Genomic DNA, 21,014 nt, shown 5'->3' with positions numbered 1-21,014 from the left:
GTGCTAAATGAGCGCAAATTTTACCATGCAACGGTCCATAATCTGTCAACACCGATTATCCCATCGCAAATCACAATTGGTGAGAACTGAAGGGCTTATGGTTTGTGTATACGGCGGGGTGAAGTGCGATTGCGATATGGCGGACACGACAGAACTATTAACCAGAACTCATAAACTTATCACATCTGGGATATTTTCATAATTCACAATTGGTGGAGTACTAATAGTCTTATATCTACAGAACTACGTTTTCTGTGTTGTGCTATTATGATCTACGGTTGCGACTATTGCATCGCAACCCTTCCCTTCTCAAGGGTTGATTCTTTAATGTCTTTCTGCCTTCCCTGTTGCGATGTGCGATTATGATTATTGCATCACCCTAGCTATTTCTGGGGCCGATTTTTAACACTGACCCACCTGCAAACCTAAACTTTGACTTGCTCTAACTTCTTCATACGAGCTCAGATTTGAGAGTCGTTCACACTGTTGGAATCAAGATGACAAGATCTTCAATCTAAAGCTAATTTTATGGAGATTCTGACAATTTGAGTTTTGAGCCTAATTTTAAGCACCTGGTCAGTGAGAGAGAACAAAGATGGTTTATGCACTATAGTATTATATGAACCATAGATCTCACTTCTTTGTATTTGGATCCATGTACATTTATAGAAAGAGATAGTAGAGCAACATCACCTTCCAATTGGGTTCTCTCCCAAAACAATTTCTCGAGTCATATCTTGTGTTATTATGATTATAAGTAATTGTATTTTGTATATTCTCTATTTCTTCATTTTTTATATTATATCCATAAAAATAGAAACCTAATACATCCATAATGGTAAGGAAAATGATCCTCATAATATAGATTTTGTATTTTAAGTATAAAATTTATTAGATATGTTGGGTTGAACTACCCAATGGAGTATCCATAATTATTCACAGATCAAAAACATTAGGAAATCACTTGGTACAATAATATAACTTAAAAATTAAACAAAATATAAGTAGTCATTTAGATGATCTCAAATCACGACCATAGAAAAATGATTAGAGGAAAATGCTTACATGAGCCCCAAATCATTAGCTACTAGAACTAGAATTATGAAAGAAAAGGCGAGATCATTCCAACATCTTCAACTATAAGGGACCAAATGGTAAGAATCTAAATGAAGAGGTCATATAACCAACTTCTATAATTTATATTAAGCCTAGATGCCTAAGAATAGGTAGCAAATGTCACATGGACTCTAATTTCAAAGATGATCAATTCAAAATACAAAGACTAAGGAAGTCTCTTGTAATCCCAAGTACACCCCAAGGTGTTGAAATTTTCATTGATACTTCATCAATTTGGATGAGTAGTCCTTATGATACCCACCTTCATAAGTGGGGTGCTTCTTGAGGCATCATGAAGTAGCAACAATTAATGTTGGAGAAAGTAATTATTAGTATTGGAAAGGAGAGGTAGGGTACAACTTGTTGTCTTGACTTGGAATTTTGAATGGCAATCAAATTCAACCTCCCTATGGTTGATACAAAAATATAAGAAGCCTACCAGGTATAGCTATAAAAAATTGTGAAGAATATTGATTGAGATTATTCTATAATCTATTTGTGATCTATCTTACCATTCCCATCTACCAAGTATAGCTATAATAAATGGCGACGAATATTGATTGAGATTATTCTATAATCTATTTGTGATATATCTTACCATTCCCATCATCATCATTGAACAATGTTATTTACCATATTCACATTATTCCTTATGTAAAGTTTGAAGTGGTTTTCTTGATAGTACTATTTAGATTATAGAAGATATTCAATAATAAAAAAATTAAATGTACATAATTGATGATCATTTAAATTTTTATGTAGACGCAACAGTTAGAACCAACATATATCTACACTAATGGTGGAATTGGATTTATCAAACGTCAAGATGGATCAAATCCCTTGACTTGAAAACCTTTCTTAATTTATTTTTTCTTTTAAGAAAATTCCACCTCAAGGGATTTGATCCCTCTCAACTCTTGATAGACCAAGGATTATAATAGAATTTATTAAAATACTTGACAATAAAAAAAACTTTATCTCAAAAACATTATATATAGAAATTTCAGTTATTAAATCTTGTAATTTACCGAGTCAACGCTTAGAGAGTTGGCGTAACGATCTTTCTCAGACTTTCAAATACATGTGATGTGTAACCTTCCAGTTTTAATATTATTTGTCAATTAATAATACTTCTTGATATCTCTACAACATCTTCTTGACAGCCACTCATACGTCTCAACGGATTTGATCCCTCTCAACACATGATAAACCAGGGGTTATAATAGAATTTATTAAAAAACTAGACAACAAAAAAGATTTTATCTCAAAAATATTATATATAGCAATTTCAAAATATTTATAAAGCTATTAAATCTTGTAAATTAATAACTTAAATAATTTCTTAAAATTTAATAAACATAAATTATATCACTAAACATAATCAAAATCCTCTTCACCATTATTACTTTATCTAATTTTAAATTCATACTAAACAAATAATTTATTAAAAATTTACATATCAATAATAAATAGTTCAAAATTCATTCAAAAAATTAAAAAATATAATATTATAAATAATATCATTTCAATTTTATATGTATAATTATTTAAATAAAAACCCATGTAAATGTAATGACTAATTTGATACATAAATATTTTAAGGAATTCATGTGAATGAAATGACATCATTGACTCAAGTGATTACATACAAAAATTTATTGAAGCTTCAACGTAAATATATAAAGCTATGAAGAATTTGACAAACACATTTGATAGAGGTTAAATCATAGTTCTTCAACCAAGGTGAATCATGGAGAGGAATTATAACACACTTGACTGCCAAATAATTTTTAAGAACATCGAGACCCTGCTCTCTACCGATCCCACTCATCTTGTACCCTCCAAATAGAGCATGAGAAAAAATGTGTAGTAGCAGTTAACCCAAATCACTCCTGCTCAAATAGATCTTGAAAGCCTATTGGCTGTATTTATATTCTTCGACACAATTCCAGTAGCTAAAACATATATCGTTTTATTGCCCAGTTCTATGGCTTCTTCAATGGTCCTGCATGTTGAAGATAATGGAGAATATCCTCGAATAGGTAGAGTTGGTTCACGTAACCTAAGGATAGTAATTAGTTTCTATTTCTTAGGATGCTGTTCTAACTTCCCTAAAACCATGTTTTCTATTTAATGTGTAATGTGCATAAACAATGTAGAGTGTTTTGTAGACACAGACTCTCCTGGTTTAGACTCTCTTTCGTAGAGCTGACCAGTGGGTTTTATTTTATTAATACAAACATTGCCATTTTTATCATGGTATCAGAGCGTCAGGGATGAGGAACCTGTACGCTGGCTGGTGGGTGGTTCTTGAACTGAGATCATCACAGTTGTAAGGCAGATAACTACGACGATTCTAAAATCATCACTAGTTATGAGTGTACCTCTGCAAAGAGGGCACTGTAGCACCTTCGCACATATTTTCTAATTTTTTTCATCGCAGTTCGTCGCAGGAAAGACGTGTATAGCTGCGACGACGTCGTAGAAAAGACATGAACTTCTGCGACGATCGTGGAAGCCAACAACAACACTGTAGCTGCGTGGGGAAGCCAAGAACAAATGTTGTTGCTATCAGAGAAGCTGCGTGGAGAGGCCAAGAACAAGGCTGTAGCTAAAAACAAAAATTTGTCTAGAGATTGAGAAGGAAGCCACGGTGATCAGCAGGTGTGCTATGAGATCAAACAACATTGAAGATCAGTGATCTGTCTCTGTCACAGATCTGGGGTAAATTTAACATCTTTTACCTGTCGAATTTTTTTTCTAAATCGCCAAGATGAATAACAATATTTTTGAAGCATGCATGAATGAGCATAACAAGCTCGATGGTTCCAATTATGCAAATTGGAAGTTCAAGATGTAGACTCTGCTATAAGTGCAGAGTGCTTGGATGATTGTGAATGGGAATGAGCCGAAGCCCGTGGCTGGATCAGCATCGATCCCAGATTGGGAGAAAGGAGAAAGAAAAGCAAGTCCTAGATGTCAGTGAAAGCCTACATCATACCGCACATCAGAGAATGTAAGTCAGCTAACGAGATCTGGGGAATTTTGAAGGAATTGTATGAGATGAGGAATTCAAATCATCTTCTGTTCCTCAAGAGTAAGATCTTATCCATGAAGATAGAGGAGAATAAAAAAATTGTTTCATTCGTAGCAAGGATCAAGGATCTGAAAAACAAATTATCAGACATTGGTCATACAGTTGACGATACAGATCTTGTAACCATTACAATGAATGGTGTCACTGATGATTATCTAATGTCCATCACTGGGATAAATGCCAGAGAGAAAATCCCACATTTTGAAGAGCTGACAGGTATATTGATGCACGAAGAAGAGAGAAGATCGACTCTGAAGCCCCAGAGTGTCGATCTTGCATTGATGGCGAAGAAAAACTTCTACAAAGGGAAAGGAGGTCCACAACAACAAAACAGAGCGAGTTCATAGAAACGCCAAATCAGACCCAAGTTATGCATCCGAATAAAAAATACTCTGAAACTAAATGTTTTTATTGCGGAAAATTGGGTCATATTTCCAGGGAATGTAAGAAAAAGAAATATCATGAAGAATAGCAAAAGTTGAAAAGACATGCAGGTCATCTCGCGAATGGTGATCAGGTGCAGAATTTAAGATTGTTCATGGAAGATCATGATGAGAATGTTGATGCAGATATCTAGTATGTAGATTCAGGAGCGTCAACGCACATGACAGGGAATAAGCATTGGCTTGAAGATTTTAAAGAAATGAACGAAGGCGCACAGATTTACCTAGGTGATGACAGAAGTCGTCGAGTCAAAGGGTGTGGGAAATTTTTTGTCATCCTACCTAATGGTAATATCAAACAAATTTATAATGTTATGTATGTGCCTAGTATAACAAAGAACTTGATTTATGTATCTATGATTACAGATCAAGATTTGAAAGTTGAATTTTTAAAATCTAACCATTACATTAAAGATCTGCTAGATGGCATGAAGACAATTGTTACAGGAATCTGAACAGGAGGACTGTATAGGTTGGATGTGAGACCTGCACCAGTTCGAGCATTGACAGCAATGAGCCTGACTACAGAAAAGCTTTAGCATCATAGATGCGGCCACATCAACTACAATGATTTTTTGTTACTACAAAAGAAGGAAATGGTAAGAGATCTTCCTATGCTAAAGCAAGTTCATAATGATTGTGATCACTGTATATTAGGAAAAATGCATAGAGACGAATTCCCTATTCCAGTAGAAAAGAAACAAAGGGATATACTGGAGTTAGTGCACACATACCTTTATGGACCCATGGAGACAAAATCATTAGGAGGTGCACTGCATTTCCTATTGTTCATTGATGACTATACGAAGTTTTCTTGGGTGTATTTCTTAAGTAAGAAGAGTCATACATTCGAATACTTTAAGCAGTTTAAAAATATGATTGAAAGAAAAATAGGGAAACAGATAAAAATTCTCCGTTCTGATCAAGGGGGAGAATACAGGAAGGATGAGCTTATCAGATATTGTAAAAATCATGGAATTTTGTAGCAGTTTACAGTACCCTATACTCTACAGTATAATGGAGTAACATAAAGAAAGAACAAAACACTGGTGGAATGTGCTAGAAGTATTCTAAAAGGTAAAAATCTTTCAAATGGTTTTTGGGCTGAAGCAGTGAATACTGCAGTTTATTTAAAAAATAGGAGTCCTACAAAAAGTCTTGAGTCTAAAACTCTTTTTGAAGCATTATATGGATATAAGCCTGTAGCAAAACACTTGAGAATATTTGGATCTAAAGCATTTTCCCACATTCCAAAGGAAGATAGAAGAAAATTAGATTCAAAAGCCATCAAATATATTTTTATAGGGTATTGTTCATCATATAAAGCATACAGATTATTTAATCCCTCTACTCACAAGATTGTTAGTAGAGATGTTAAATTCCATGAGCAGGATCATGAAGAACCTGATGAGCACAATGAGGAATGGTACATTCCGTACTTTGTGGATGAAGGAGAAGCAGGGAATAGTCAGGGTCAGTAGCAGACTAAGGCAGAGGATGAGCAACAGCAACAGCAGCAGAAAGAAAAATCAAATGATGATCAAATAAGGTTTGAAACCACCACCCCAACACTCAGGAGATCAGGTAGGAAAGCTCAAATGCCTGCAAGATATAGGGAAAATGCTTTTATAACTAGTATGATGAATGTGGTTGAACCGTTTAGTTATAAAGAAGCAAATGAAAGTAGTGAATGGAAAACCGCCATGGAATAGGAATATGATTCAATAATAAAAAATAACACTTGGGAATTGGTTGAACTTCCTAGAGGAAAACCGACCATAGGTTGTAAATGGCTATATAAACCGAAAATTAATGCAGATGGAACTATAAAACAGGGAAAATTTTAACAACCACCCTAAATTTATATTTATAATAAATGGGCTAATCCCCATGATACATACAAAAAATGGGAGGCGATTTTATCAATAATATAATATGTATATATAATATTTTTGGTGAATCTCTCACCAGATTATATTATCTTTTATAGTGATGGAGAATCTTTCACTGAATTATAAAATCTTGTAAGGTCTTGGCAGATCAATTACTGAATAATAAAACATTGTGAAGTCTTGGTGAATGTTTTGTTAAAGTAAGAAACCATATATGATAATAAGAAAACATATTCAATAAATTGTAATATACTAACATACATGTTTGGAGAAAAGAAACATAATTTTATCTTCCTACAAACAATGTTCCAAGTTTCACTGGGCATGTTTGTCAAGGTTCTACAATACACTCTTTCATATCCTTCTATTAGTTTTAATAATATTCCACAACAAAGTTCTTGTAGGTGTTGATATTGACCACGAGTTTTGTCAAGGTAGGAGAGATTAATCTCTTCTCTACAACTTTTGTCAAGCTACCACTTTTTTCGAGTTATCAAAATTCTTTCTTATTCCATAGACTCCAACTGCGAGATAAAAAAACACATCAAGTTTGTTTACCCCAACACGCCAACAAGTAGCAAGCCCCAACTATATTATATAATAAAGTATTAGGTATCCCAAAGGCTTGAAGGGGATCTAATTGAAAGAAGTGACCATTGTAAGAAGCCTTTCAATCAATATATGAATATATAAATGTAGATTTATTATTATTTTAATTGGAAATCTTTAATTAAATAATAAAATTTAATTACGTCTCTCCTAATCTAAATTGCTTATTAGCATAATTCACTACCCTCATATGTCTTCCATTTTTTAACAGCGTTGTAACATGTAGATTAATTTCCTTTTTGGTGAACAATCTTCACCTTTTAGGAAAATATGGTGCAGTGGCTCCAACCCCTACAAATCATTAGGACAAACTAAGAATAGCACAAAAGATGAAAGGTTCTACAAACCAGCTTATTTTTCAAACAACTAATTCAACATCAATACCTAAACTTTTTCATGGAGATATCATATTGAGAATGTTTGAAAAACGACGGGAAATCTTCTGCAAGGGTGATGCGGAAATAGTGATAAGGTTTCACAGTTTTGAATTTTTTTTGTTAAATCAGAAAAACCAATATTAATGGAGATATTGGCATTTTTTACTAAATTTTGTGAAGTGACTAAATGTAGCTTTAACCATTCACCTTAAGATGTTTTTACAATATAATTTCCTAAGTCTATTTAATATCTTCATTATCATAAAAACCAACCTATATCCATCTTAGCTCCACATCTACCACTCTTAGAGGGATGAAATCTATTCATCCCTCTGAGTACTTGGTAGACCCATAGTTAAGATGGATCTATGATGATAGAATTTCCCCATTAAATAGTCTATGCTCACATGAATACCATGGTATTACCTTGGGTCAATACCATGGGTTATGATAAACCTGGAGCTTAAAAATTACTATTAATAATTTATAAAAATTAATAAAATTAATAATTGATTTTTATTTTATTTTTTATTTTAACCAAGTTAAAATGTTTAACATACATTAAATTAGAACATCCATTTTAACTCTTGATCCACCAAGCCCTAAGAGGAATCAAATATTTTTTCACTCTATGCTAGTTTGCATATCACGATATTTGATCCCTCTCGCAGCTTAGTAGATCCAAAGTAAAGATGGATCTATGTTGGTTTAATTCCCCCCTTTAAATAGGGTACATTCCACATGAATACCATGGGTCAATACCATGTGTTATTTTTATTTTTATTAATACTAATATTAGGGTTAATAATGTTTTTTTCATGGTATTAATAATAATCTAGCCCATGGTATGGGTTTCACCTAAATATAACGCATTTTTTGAGTGTCCTTAAATATAAGATGACTTATGGAGTAAATATAAAAAAATGTTTTATTTATTTATCATATCTCTAGGTTATTTATATTTTTATTAACTTACCATACCTCTTTTACAAATATGGTATTTGGCCCATAGGATTCACTTAAATAAAACCTTTTTTTGGAGCCTTCATAAATAGAAAGAGGGTTATGGACAAAATATAAAAAGAGGTTTTATTTATTTACTATACCCTTAGTTTATTTATATTTTTATTTATTTACCATACTTTTTGAGTAAGTATAAAAAGAGGTTTTATTTATTTACAATACCTCCATTTTATTTATATTTTTATTTGTTTACACCCTTGCATTGCATGTATATAAGGTGACTTATGGAGTAAATATAAAAAATGTTTTATTTATGTACCATACCTCTCATTTATTTATATTTTTATTAATTTACCATACCTTTTTTATAAATATGGTATTTGGCACATGGGATTCACTTAAATAAAACCTATTATTGACAATTAGGGTGAATGGAAGGTTGTAACTCCTAATTTGAAACGCTAAATTTACCTCCCTCTCCCTTAAAATAAGGTGGGCTAACCTCCATACCTAATTTTTTTATAAAATAAGTTTCAGGTGATTTAAAAATGTACTATGATACAAAATATTCACCCATTAAAAATTTAAAACCCCTTAATTTTGCCAAAGGGCGAAAATTCGCCCCTAAAATTTTCCATGCTATAGAAAAACTGAAAGCTAGGTTGGTTGCAAAGTGATACTCACAAAAATAAGGGATAGACTATGAAAAAACCTTCGCCCTTGTAGCTAAATTAAATACTTTCAGAATGTTAATTGCTTTAGCTACTAAGAAACATTGGATGATACACCAACTAAATGTAAAGTCTGCATTTTTGAATGGAGAACTGAAAGAAGAGGTTTATCTAGAGAAACCAGAAGGGTTCGTCCAAAAGGTAAAAGAACATTTAGTTTGTAGATTGAAGAAAGCACTTTATGGACTAAAACAAGCTTCCAGGTCGTGGTATGAGAAAATTGATTCATTTTTTCTACAAGCTGGCTATAATAGAAGTAAAAATGACCCTAATCTTTACACCATGAAAGATGAACAAGGGTGAGTAGTGTTGATTTCATTGTATGTAGATGATTTGATAATTACAGGTGATGCTACATATCTAATTGATGAAATCAAGCAACAGACGTCACAGATGTTTGAGATGAAGCATCTCAGTGAACTCAGATACGGTTTAGGTCTCGAGATCTGGAGAGATTCAAGTCAAACATTTATGTTTCAAGAAAAGTATATCAAAGGCCTGTTAGAAAAGTTTAGAATGGATCAGTGTAAGCTGGCACTAGTACCATTGCAGCAGAACATCAAATTGCAGTGTGAGGATGGCTCAAAAGCAGCGGATGCAACACTTTACAGACAACTGGTTGGGAGTCTGGTCTACCTAACCATCACTAGAACTGATTTGTCTTATGGAGTCAGTGTGCTAAACCAATTTATGTCTAAGGCACTTGAAAGCCATTTGAATGCAGCGGAGAATTTTTTGAAGTATCTACAAGGTACTGTAGATTATGGAATTATTTACACTGACTCTTTTGATGTTAGATTGGCAAGATTTGCAGATTCAGATTGGACACGAAATGTAGATGATCGGAGATCTATAATAGGTTATGCATTCAGTCTTGGATCCGCGGTGATCACATGGAGCAGCAAGAAGCAGAACACAGTGTCCTTGTCCTCAGCAGAAGCAGAACTTATCAAGCCATGTGTGCAGCAATGTGTGAGGCGGTTTGGTTGTGAAGACTTCTCCAGGATGTTGGGGAAGAACAAACAATCGCAACAACAATCAGATGCGACAATCAGAGTTCAATCAAGCTGGCCAACAATCCATTCTTTCACAAAAACACTAAACATATTGATACACAATTCCACTTTGTCAGGGAAAAATTGCAATCCAAAGAAATCCATTTGGAATCTTGTAATACAATTGATAATGTTCCAGACATTTTCACTAAGCCTCTTGGAAAAGTTAAGTTTCAAATGTGTAGGGAGATGTTATGCATATATGTGAACCCATTCTCCATTAAGGGGCCCGAGTGTTGAAGATAATGGAGAATATTTTAGAATAGATAGAGTTAGTTCATGTAACCTCACGATAGGAATTAGTTTCTATTTCTTAGGATGCTGTTGTAACTTCCCTAAAACCATGTTTTCTATTTAATGTATAATGTGCATAAACAATCTAGAGCGTTCTGCAGAGCCAGACTCTTCTAGCTCAAACTCTCTTTAATAAAGCTAATCAATAAGTTTCATTTTATTAATACAAACATTGCCATTTTTTTCACTGCAAATATTATTGTAAAGTTACAAAAAACAATTAAGTGTGACAAGAATGATAACAAAAAATAAATAATATAATGTAATAATTAATATTTTTTTATTTAGATTTCGAAGTTACCTCAACTTGAAAATGGACATGACTAGTCCAAATATTTCTTCTTTCGCAATCTTCATGTCTTCCAAATACATCAACGCATAAAGAAATCCACCCTAAAACATTAGGAAACTTTATATATATATATTTTAAACTGTTGTCAAAGTAAAAAGTTTTGGCATCCAGCTGTATAGTGTTCAGTGAGAGAACCTACACATGGGAAAAAATGGTTGGTTCGATGTAAAATTCTTTCTCACCCACGCGACTACCGCCTCTCAATAGATTTGCTCCTTCTCGCTTCCCATGCTCAATGTATTCCAATATTTTCTCAAATTGTGTCTTGTCAATCTGCTCAGACAGGAAAGAATATTGACATGAATATTCAGCATACACATTTTTATAATTATAGTGCTTCTTTCTATTCAAATTGCGCCTTTTCAATCTACTTAGCAAAAATAATAGACATTGCTCATTTTCTATGAAAAAATTGAAAACTTTAAGATTTTTTTTTAATATGAGATTTACATGTTGTATAAACTACAACTTTATTATGTGAATTGTAGATTTTGAGAATATGTTAGAATTTTTGGTAAATAATTTTAGATATTGCATAAAGGCAATATTCTTTGATCTGAAAATAAAAATCAAACCATTCATTTCTCTCCCAACAATCAGTTTCCTAGATATCTCTGGAATCTATAATAGACATAAATTCACCACTGCATAATTATACTTCATTACAGTTTCCCTGCAATTAAATATTCCTAAAATCTGCAATGGACATAAAGTTATTCCTAAAATCTGCAATGGACATAAAGTTAATATTAGATAACTATACTGCAATAGGCTTAATTAATATTAGATAACTATACTGCAATAAGCTTTCAGAGAGTATGGAATTCATTTGTGGAATTGCAATTTGAAATTTTAAAGGAAATGATGCCGAATTCAAACAGATATTGGTAACCCAGATTCTGATGAATACAGTTCTAAAAATGTCAGCCCCTTACAGAAAATTGCGGACATAATTGCACAGATCAACATAAACTTACCTGAAGACCATGGTCAACTTCTGGGTTGAAAGGATCGCCGACCACCTGTTTCTTCGCTCTTTCCACTACTCTCTTCACAAATTTATCGTGGATGCCCTCTTGAACATATATCCGGGATCCTGGGCAGCATACTTGTCCCTGCCATCCCAATGAAACAGTAATTGGTTTGATTAATGGAAGCGGACCTAATAACAGACTATGACTACATCGTTCAGTTGTGCTTACACTGATAAAAAATATGGCCGTATGGACAAGATTCACGGCCTCCTCAATATCAGCGTCAACCATGATAATCAACGGAGATTTTCCCCCGAGTTCAAGGGTTACAGGTTTCAAGTTGCTCTGGGCAGCGGCCACCATGAAAACCCGACCTATATCAGTAGACCCTGTAAAGGCGACCTACACACAAACAAATTCTTCTTTACCAATATTGCTTCCATGGTACCTTGATGCTAAGAAAGATAAATAAGAAACATGATTACCTTGTCAATATCCATATGGCTGCTTATTGCAGCACCAGCCGTTTCTCCAAAACCAGTTATCACATTAAGAACACAACAGCAAAACATTGGCATGAAAACTTCTTAGGGGATAAGAAATGATTTCTGACTTCAACGGTGAATAGAAATTACAGACACATATAATGACTTACCTCCTTGGCCAGATGTGCACAATAGAGTGCAGTTAGAGGAGTTTGTTCTGCAGGTTTGATAACTATAGTGCATTCACAAGCCAAAGCTGGAGAGATTTTCATGAAAAACATAACAAGTGGGAAGTTCCATGGTATAATCGGACCGACCACTCCAATAGGCTCATGCAAAGTATATGCCTGATATTGCCCTCCCATTTTTAAGGTTTCCCCATGTATTTTATCAGCCGCTCCTGTACACGTCATGAAATTTATATAGCCTAATCACATAGAAACCATTGTTAATTGCATTTCCAGAGCAGTGTAAGTCAATATAATATTTTAGTATTATTGGACAGTGGACGTATTTTTATTATTACTGGACAGTGGAGGTCCTGCGATGTTTATACTTGTGATAACTTATAAGTTACAACCTTGACAATGAACCATATTGACAAACTCTCGTTAACCTACCACAGAATACATATTGTTTTATTGGTACACACTACACGAACAACACCTATTTCTTATTCTAAGGAATAAATATGTCATAAAAAGACAACAGTCTAGCGACAACATTTACCTTTACCGGCTATTTAAAGGAATCAAGGTGGCGTTACAAACAAATAGGTTACATGAGAGAAAAAAGTTTAGATGGTTTATTGTAATAATCTGGTTGGTACAAATAACGCTTATCTCTATTATAAGAAATCAAAATAAAGGAATCAATATGACATTACAAACAAATATGTTATCAGAGATAAAAAATATAAAAAATTTAAATAGAATGTGGCATTATAAACAAATATGTTATATAAGATAAAAAAATATTAAAATATTAAATAGTTTATTATATTTGGTACAAATAATATTTATCTTTATTTTGAGAAATGAGAAATCAGAAATCAAGATAGATAATTATATTATTGAGTTGAGAAGCTTATTCTACAACTCAGTGTGATGTGTAAAGTTGTCTGTCCCTCATGAAAGTTGAAATTTTGCTCATGTTAGTGAAAATAAAGAATTTTAAAAATCTGAAAATAAAAAACCATACAAAACATTTAAATAATGTAGGCTCATAGAAAAATTTGTACATGAAGAAATAAGATCCCTCTAAACTCATGTTAGATCTGTTTTTAAGATAGATCTATACATGTGGATAAACATGTCATAACATAATATTCAAACTAGAAATAGAAAAAAAACAATAATCCACAGACATATAATAATATGAGATTCAAACCCTATATCCAAAAAGACAACAGAATCCCTACAACAACAAAACATTCCATCCTTAACACCTACCACAACCTACACATAATATAATAGGAATTTTCAATCTTATACCTGCCCCAAGATACATATAAGACTCAAAATTCCTTTAGGGGAGCTATTTTAAGCACGGGTATCATGGAGTATTGACTGTTCAGTACCTGCATAGTATCTGAGAGTCTCGATACACCCCGGCAAATCGACCGCACGAGCATGGATGAGTGGTTTTCCATTATGTAGGGTTTCAAGAGCTGCTAGTTCATCTAGATACTGCTCTACCGAATCAGCGTACTTATTGAGAAAGCGACCCCTTTTCTACACACAAAAACGGAAATTCTTCATCAGATCCAAATCACAAGGCAATCTATTTATGCCAGACATTCGAGGCCAAGTTCCCTTATCAAAAGCCTCCCGGGCAGTCTTCACAGCCAAATCCACATCCTCCTTATCACCTTCTGCGACGCGCGTTATCAAATCTCCTGTTCGAGGATCCAAAGTTTCAAAAGTCTTCCCTGCACAGAAATTTCGCCTCATCCTCGCATCCAATATTAATCCACAGAAACGCCAAGATCAGAATATTTTAGCATTCCAGTTCGGAAACAGTGGTTAATCATGTCAGTTTATACATAGTTTATATATAGAAATACAAATTTGTTTGGAAAATAGTGGAAATTTCGGTGTGACATTAAAATTTTGCAGAAATTTTGAGAAATCTGAATTATAGTTATCAAATTTCAAGATTTTAAGTGCTCCGGTGATTTTTGAGAGTGATAAATCCATTTCTACCATAAAAAAAACAAATTCAAACATTCTTATGATAGTATTTTTTGAAAAAAAAATCTCGAAATTCAGTTAAAAATTGCCAGGAGAATGTGTGGCCTTGGAAGAAGACAAGGCCCTTTATATCTATAACCAAAAATAAAATAGCAAAAACTCCAAATATTTCAACTTACTCACTAGCATTGTTTAAAAAAACTACAATTTAGGTAAGATTACTAATTTCTTAAAAAAAAAAATTCAAGTGTAGGAATGTTTAAATCATTTTTGATATTATATATGAATTCTATACCATCAAAAATCCTTACCGCACTCAAAATAATTGTTAATTATAATAGAGATTTAATAAAATTACCACAAAATTTTATCAAAATCATACAACAATTTCTATTATTTTCTCAACATACTTACACTACCTAATTTATATCCAAAAATAAACCAACGAAACCCAATATTTCAAAATAACATATAAATATCTGAAATTGCATCCACAAATGAAAAGTTTGGTGATTTGACAGACACGATATTGGTACCATTATCTGAGCCTGCCATTCTTTCACGCAACTCGAATTTCTTGAATCCTTCAAGACCGCACACCATTCGTTATAATTAGAAAGTGTTAACATTGAAACAGATCCACCGGAAACGCCATGCACCCAAAACCAAGAAAGTTGAAAAGGAAATGAAATTGAAAGAATTCCATTATGAGCAATACCTTCAGACAGCGTAATCAACATATTGATATCCTATTTATAGGAATCTAATGACTGAGTGACAGAGCCGAGAATCTCTCTAGGTGAGGGGCACAGACACGTCAACTCTGTACATGGGAGTGATGCACACATTCTCAAATTTACCTCCGTTACATTCCAATATCACCATAAAAAACTGTTAAATACTCTCCTTTTACCTCCGTTACCTTCCATTCACACGACCAGAAACTGTTGAATGTCATTTGTGATTAAAATTAACTCTGGACTAACCGAGTCTGTTGGAATTTTCTGATAAATCCCATAACAAACAGACAAAAATCGCACTCTGTTTTTACACAGAAAAACAGAAAAATTCGCTTGCTAGAAACGGTGTTTCAGCAACACAGTATTTTTTCAGTTGCTGAAACAGGTGTTTCAGCAACGCTGATCGTCGTGTTTCAGCAACGTAAACTTTTGACGTCAAGTAATTTTTGAGTTACGAGGTGTTTCAGCAACGGTGACGGTGTAACAGCAACAGGAAAAATTTAACTTGTATTTATCAAAATAAACTAACTGTTACAGATTTGTCTTCCTCATACAGAGGGAATTTCAAAACTTCTATTGCTGAACATCTACTTCAGAAATTCACTAAGGAACGATTATGTTCCACACAGATGAACATAAAAACAAATTACATTCAAATTTCTGCACTGCTGTGCATTTCACTGTTCTGAAATTATTCTTCTTCCTCTTCACGCTGCTGCGTGCTTTCTTCTGCTCTGTGTGATTCTTCAGCTGCTGCTGCTGCTTCTAACGCTAACTTTAAAACAGAACTGCTGTGCGGTATTTATATGCTGAAAGATATCTGATTAAAACAATAAAATATTACAAAATATCTTCTAATGTTTATCTCAGAATTTATTGCAGCAAGGCGGTGATGCCTTTATCAAAAAACAAGTCGGCTGTCTGCAGGGGAAATCAACTGAAACTTTAATGCATATTAATGTGCAGAAATATCAAAGGCGACTTGGCTGCACCGAACAGCTTTAACATTTACTGCAAATCAGATTCATGTACAGCTGTTCATTGTTGCAGTTGGAATTAAATTCCAACACTCCCCCTTAATTTCAACTACTGCATACCCAGACATTTTCTGAAATGATCAAAACCTTTCTTTGCTAATGGTTTTGTCAAGATGTCTGCAAGCTGATCCTCTGTTCTGCAGTGCTGCAAAACAATCTCACCATTGTTAACCAATTCACGTATGAAGTGATATTTGGTGTCTATGTGCTTTGTTCTTTTATGAAAAACAGAGTTTTTAGACAATGCTATTGCTGAGCTATTGTCACAGTAAATGGTTGTGCCATTTTCTTGTTCATGATACAAATCTTTGAGAACTCTTCTCAGCCATACTGCTTGGCACGCTGCTGCTGTTGCTGCCACATACTCTGCCTCTGTTGTTGACAAAGCCACAACTGGTTGCTTCTTGGAAGCCCATGAGATGGCTCCCGATCCCATATGAAACACATATCCCGATGTGCTTTTCCTATCATCAACACTTCCAGCCCAATCACTGTCAGTGTAACCTGTCAACATGAAACTTTCAGAAGAGGAGTATAAAATACCAAACCCCTTCGTTCCATTCACATACCTTAGAATTCTCTTGGCTGCCTGTCAATGAGTCTCTTTCGGTCTTTCCATAAATCTGGAGATTAAACTCACAGCATGCATAATGTCCAGCCTAGTTGCAGTCAAGTACATAAGGCTGCCAACTATGCTCTTGTACAATTTTGGATCAAAATATTTGCTGCTGTCTTCTTTGGTTAATTTCAGCCCCACTACTGTTGGAGTCACAGCAGCCTTGCTGTTCTGCATGTTAAATCTCTTCAAAACAGCTTCTACATATTTATCTTGAGAAATGAAAACACCATTTTCACTTTGGTCTACTTCAATTCCAAGAAAATATCTTAAGAAGCCCAAGTCAGTCATTTCAAATTCACTCTTCATGACTGCTTTAAAATCAGCAATGAGAGAAGCATCATTGCTAGTAAAAATCAGATCATCTACATATAAAACAACAATAATAATCTTACCGTCATCCTGTTTTATGTAGAGTGTGGGTTCACCATCACACTTAGCAAACCCATTCTCAATCAGATAAGCATCAATTCTGCTGTACCATGCTCTTGGAGCTTGCTTCAGCCCATAAAGAGCCTTCTTCAGTTTACAAACTTTATGCTCTTGTCCTTCAACTTCATAGCCCGGAGGTTGATCAACATAAACCTCTTCTTTTAACACTCCATTCAGGAATGCAGATTTAACATCCATCTGATAAATCTTCCATTTGTGTTGTGCTGCAATAGACAACACTGTTCTGACTGTTTCCATCCTTGCTACTGGTGCAAAGGTTTCATCATAGTCTCTGCCTTGTTGCTGCTTGTAGCCTTTCACAACAAGTCTTGCTTTGTGCCTGTCAATCTTACCTTCAGCATTGCTTTTGGTCTTATAGACCCACTTAACTCCAATGGCATCTTTGCCTTTAGGGAGATCCACTAACTCCCATGTTTTACTCTTCTCAATTGCACCAAATTCTTCATTCATTGCTTCAATCCATTTATTTTCATTTACAGCATCTTCAAAATGGTTTGGGTCATCAATATGACAATACAAAGCAAATAATGAATTCAGACCAGTATTGTTACTTACCTCTCCTTGTTCATAAATCTCACTCAGATTTCTGAATCTTGGTCTTCTTGGTGTGCTTGGAGTTCCATCCGAACTTGAGGGTGTATTTGATCCCTGTGGTGTTTCAGCAGTAGCTGTTTGTGGTGTAACAGCAACTGTTCTTCCTTGACTTCTCAAGGCTGTTCGGATTCCAGCTTGTGGTGTGGTTTGTTGTACTTGTTGTGGTGTAGGAGGAGCCAGCAAGGAAGGATTATTTGCTGCTGTCCCTTCCTCTTCTTCTTCATGAGACACTATTGTCTTCACATTCACTGTTTTTTCCAAGCTTCCATCCCAAGCTTCATCTTCAATGAACTGCACATCTCTGCTTACTATTAACTTCTTGGTGGATGGATTATAGAGTTTGTATGCTTTTGACTCATCACAATAGCCAATAAAGACACACTTCTCCCCCTTACTATCAAGCTTTTTTCTTAGCTGATCTGGTACATGTGCATATGCCACACAACCGAATACTCTCATGTGAGTGACAATTTGCTTTTGACCACTCCATGCCTCTTCTGGTATTCTGTTCATGACAACTTTAGTTGGGCATCTATTCAAGATGTAAACTGCGCAAGTAACAGCTTCTATCCAATACTCATACGGCAAGTGTTTTGCCTTCAGCATACTTCTAACCATGTCAAGAATGGTCCTATTCTTTCTTTCAGCAACACCGTTTTGCTGAGGTGTATACCTTGCTGTGAACTGCTTTTGTATGCCATTCTCTCTGCAAAAACGCAGAAATTCTTGGGAGATGTACTCTCCTCCTCTATCTATTCTGAGCACTTTGATATAATGCCCACTCTGCTTTTCAACAAGAGTTTTGAAGTGGCGGAATTTCTCAAACACTTCACTCTTCTGTTTCAGCATATACACCCATGTCTTTCTGGTGTAATCATCAATAAAAGTTAAAACATATCTATTTCCAGCAAATGATGGTATTTGCATCGGTCCACACACATCAGAATGAACAATTTCCAATGGTGCTTTTGCCCTTATACTCTTTCCTGCTGGAAAACTTTCTTTATGTTGCTTGCCCAAGATGCAGCCTTCACAAAGGCTGTCCGGTTTCTCAATCAACGGCAATCCCTTTACCATGCCCTTTCTGTGCAATAGATTCAGGCCTCCGAAATTGAGATGTCCAAATCTCAAATGCCACAACCAATTCACATCTTTCACCTGTTCTTGAAAGACTTCTTGTGTTACAGCCGCAATAGTTCTGCCTTCCTTCAAATCTGCCCTGAGTTTGAGAGGAAACATTCTATTGCTGGTCATCTGCACCTGTGCAATGATCTTCTTACTTGGAGGTATGTCTCTAATAGTACACAAATCATCTTTGAAGAACACGTTGTAACCTTTGTTCATGAGCTGTCCAATGCTCAAAAGATTACATTTCAGACCAGGTACATAGTATACAACTTGCACAGTCATCTGTTCTCCATTTTTTGCTCGGATATTGACACTGCCCTTACCCTTGACAGTTATCTTATCATCAGTCCCTGTTGTTACCTCAGATTTCACATTTTCATCCAGATTGGCAAACATTGCAATATTTCCAGTCATGTGATTACTACAACCTGAGTCTAAGAACCAAAAATCATCTTGTTTGTCTTGTGCTATGTTACATGTTAACAGCACATTCTTTGGGTTCTTATCTTCTTCATTTGCAAAATTAACATTCTGCCTATTGTTCATGTCATTTTGTTTTTTCTTGCATTCATTGGCATAGTGCCCAAATTTTTTACAATAATGACATTGGACTTGGGATTTGTCATACCTTTGTCCATGAGCTTGTTGTTTGCTTGAACCTTCAGCTTGGTTCTGATTGCAGCTCCTTCCGCTTGTGCTAGCTGGATAATTTCTGCCTCTGTTTTGGCTTCTTCCACGACCTCTGTAATTTGCTCTGCTTCCACCTCTTCTTTGGCCAAAAGACATCTGAGTCTTGAATGCTTGCTCAAAAGAGAAATCTGTTCCTCTACCCAGTCTGTGTTCATGAGACAACAGAGAAGCACTCAGCTCATCTACCGTGAACTGTGAGAGATCTTTTGTTTCTTCTATTGCCACCACAATAGATTCAAACCTTGAGGGTAAACATCTCAAGATTTTCTCTACAACCCTTCTATCTTCAAGAATCTCACCATGAGATCTTATTTGGGTTATCAAGCCAATAACCTGGGTGAAGAATGAGTCTATTGTATCAGATTCCTTCATGCTGAGATTTTCAAAGTCTCTCCTCAACATCTGCAACTTTGCAGTCTTCACCTTCTCCATGCCTTGATAGGCAGTTTGGAGAATATCCCATGCCTCTTTAGACTTTGTTGCTGCTGCAATCCGCGGAAAAACACTTTCATGTACTGATTGGAAGAGGAAAAAGAGGGCTTTGGCATCCTTCTTCTTGTCACTCTTCAACTGGTCTCTTTCTGCTGCTGTCAAAGCAGCCAGTGCTGTTGCATCTGCAGGTTCAGTATACCCTGTTTCAACTAGCTCCCATATTCCTTAAGAAGCAAACAATGCTTTCATTGTTATGGACCAATAACTGTAATTTTTCCCATTAAACTGAGGCAGTTGGGGATTTGTCAAACCTGTTCCAGCATCTGCCATCTTAACCTGTACTGGTAAAGAAAAGATACTGACTGTATTTTGAAAAACAAGCAAAAACTTTCTCTGCTAGAAAAATCTGCTTAACAAACTTCTTACAGCTCCTACAGTGAAAAACAATCTCTGTTTTTGACTCACTGAGTGCCTAGACTAGCTCTGATACCATGTTGGAATTTTCTGATAAATCCCATAACAAACAGACAAAAATCGCACTCTGTTTTTACACAGAAAAACAGAAAAATTCGCTTGCTGGAAACGGTGTTTCAGCAACACAGTTTTTTTTCAGTTGCTGAAACAGGTGTTTCAGCAACGCTGATCGTCGTGTTTCAGCAACGTAAACTTTTGACGTCAAGTAATTTTTGAGTTACGAGGTGTTTCAGCAACGGTGACGGTGTAACAACAACAGGAAAAATTTAA

General features: G+C 34.9%; 1 pseudogene; it reads right to left on the bottom strand.

Moving 5' to 3' along the window:
• Positions 1 to 2,782: 2,782 nt before the first annotated feature.
• Positions 2,783 to 14,340, bottom strand: LOC149205732 (aldehyde dehydrogenase family 2 member C4-like; annotated as a pseudogene).
• Positions 14,341 to 21,014: the final 6,674 nt, after the last annotated feature.

The sequence above is a fragment of the Pinus tabuliformis genome, chromosome 1_2, assembly GCF_031772625.1.
Source record: "Pinus tabuliformis cultivar Carrire ecotype Pingquan chromosome 1_2, CPIR1, whole genome shotgun sequence".
Classification (NCBI taxonomy): domain Eukaryota; kingdom Viridiplantae; phylum Streptophyta; class Pinopsida; order Pinales; family Pinaceae; genus Pinus; species Pinus tabuliformis.
This window is presented reverse-complemented; position numbering and strand designations above follow the sequence as displayed.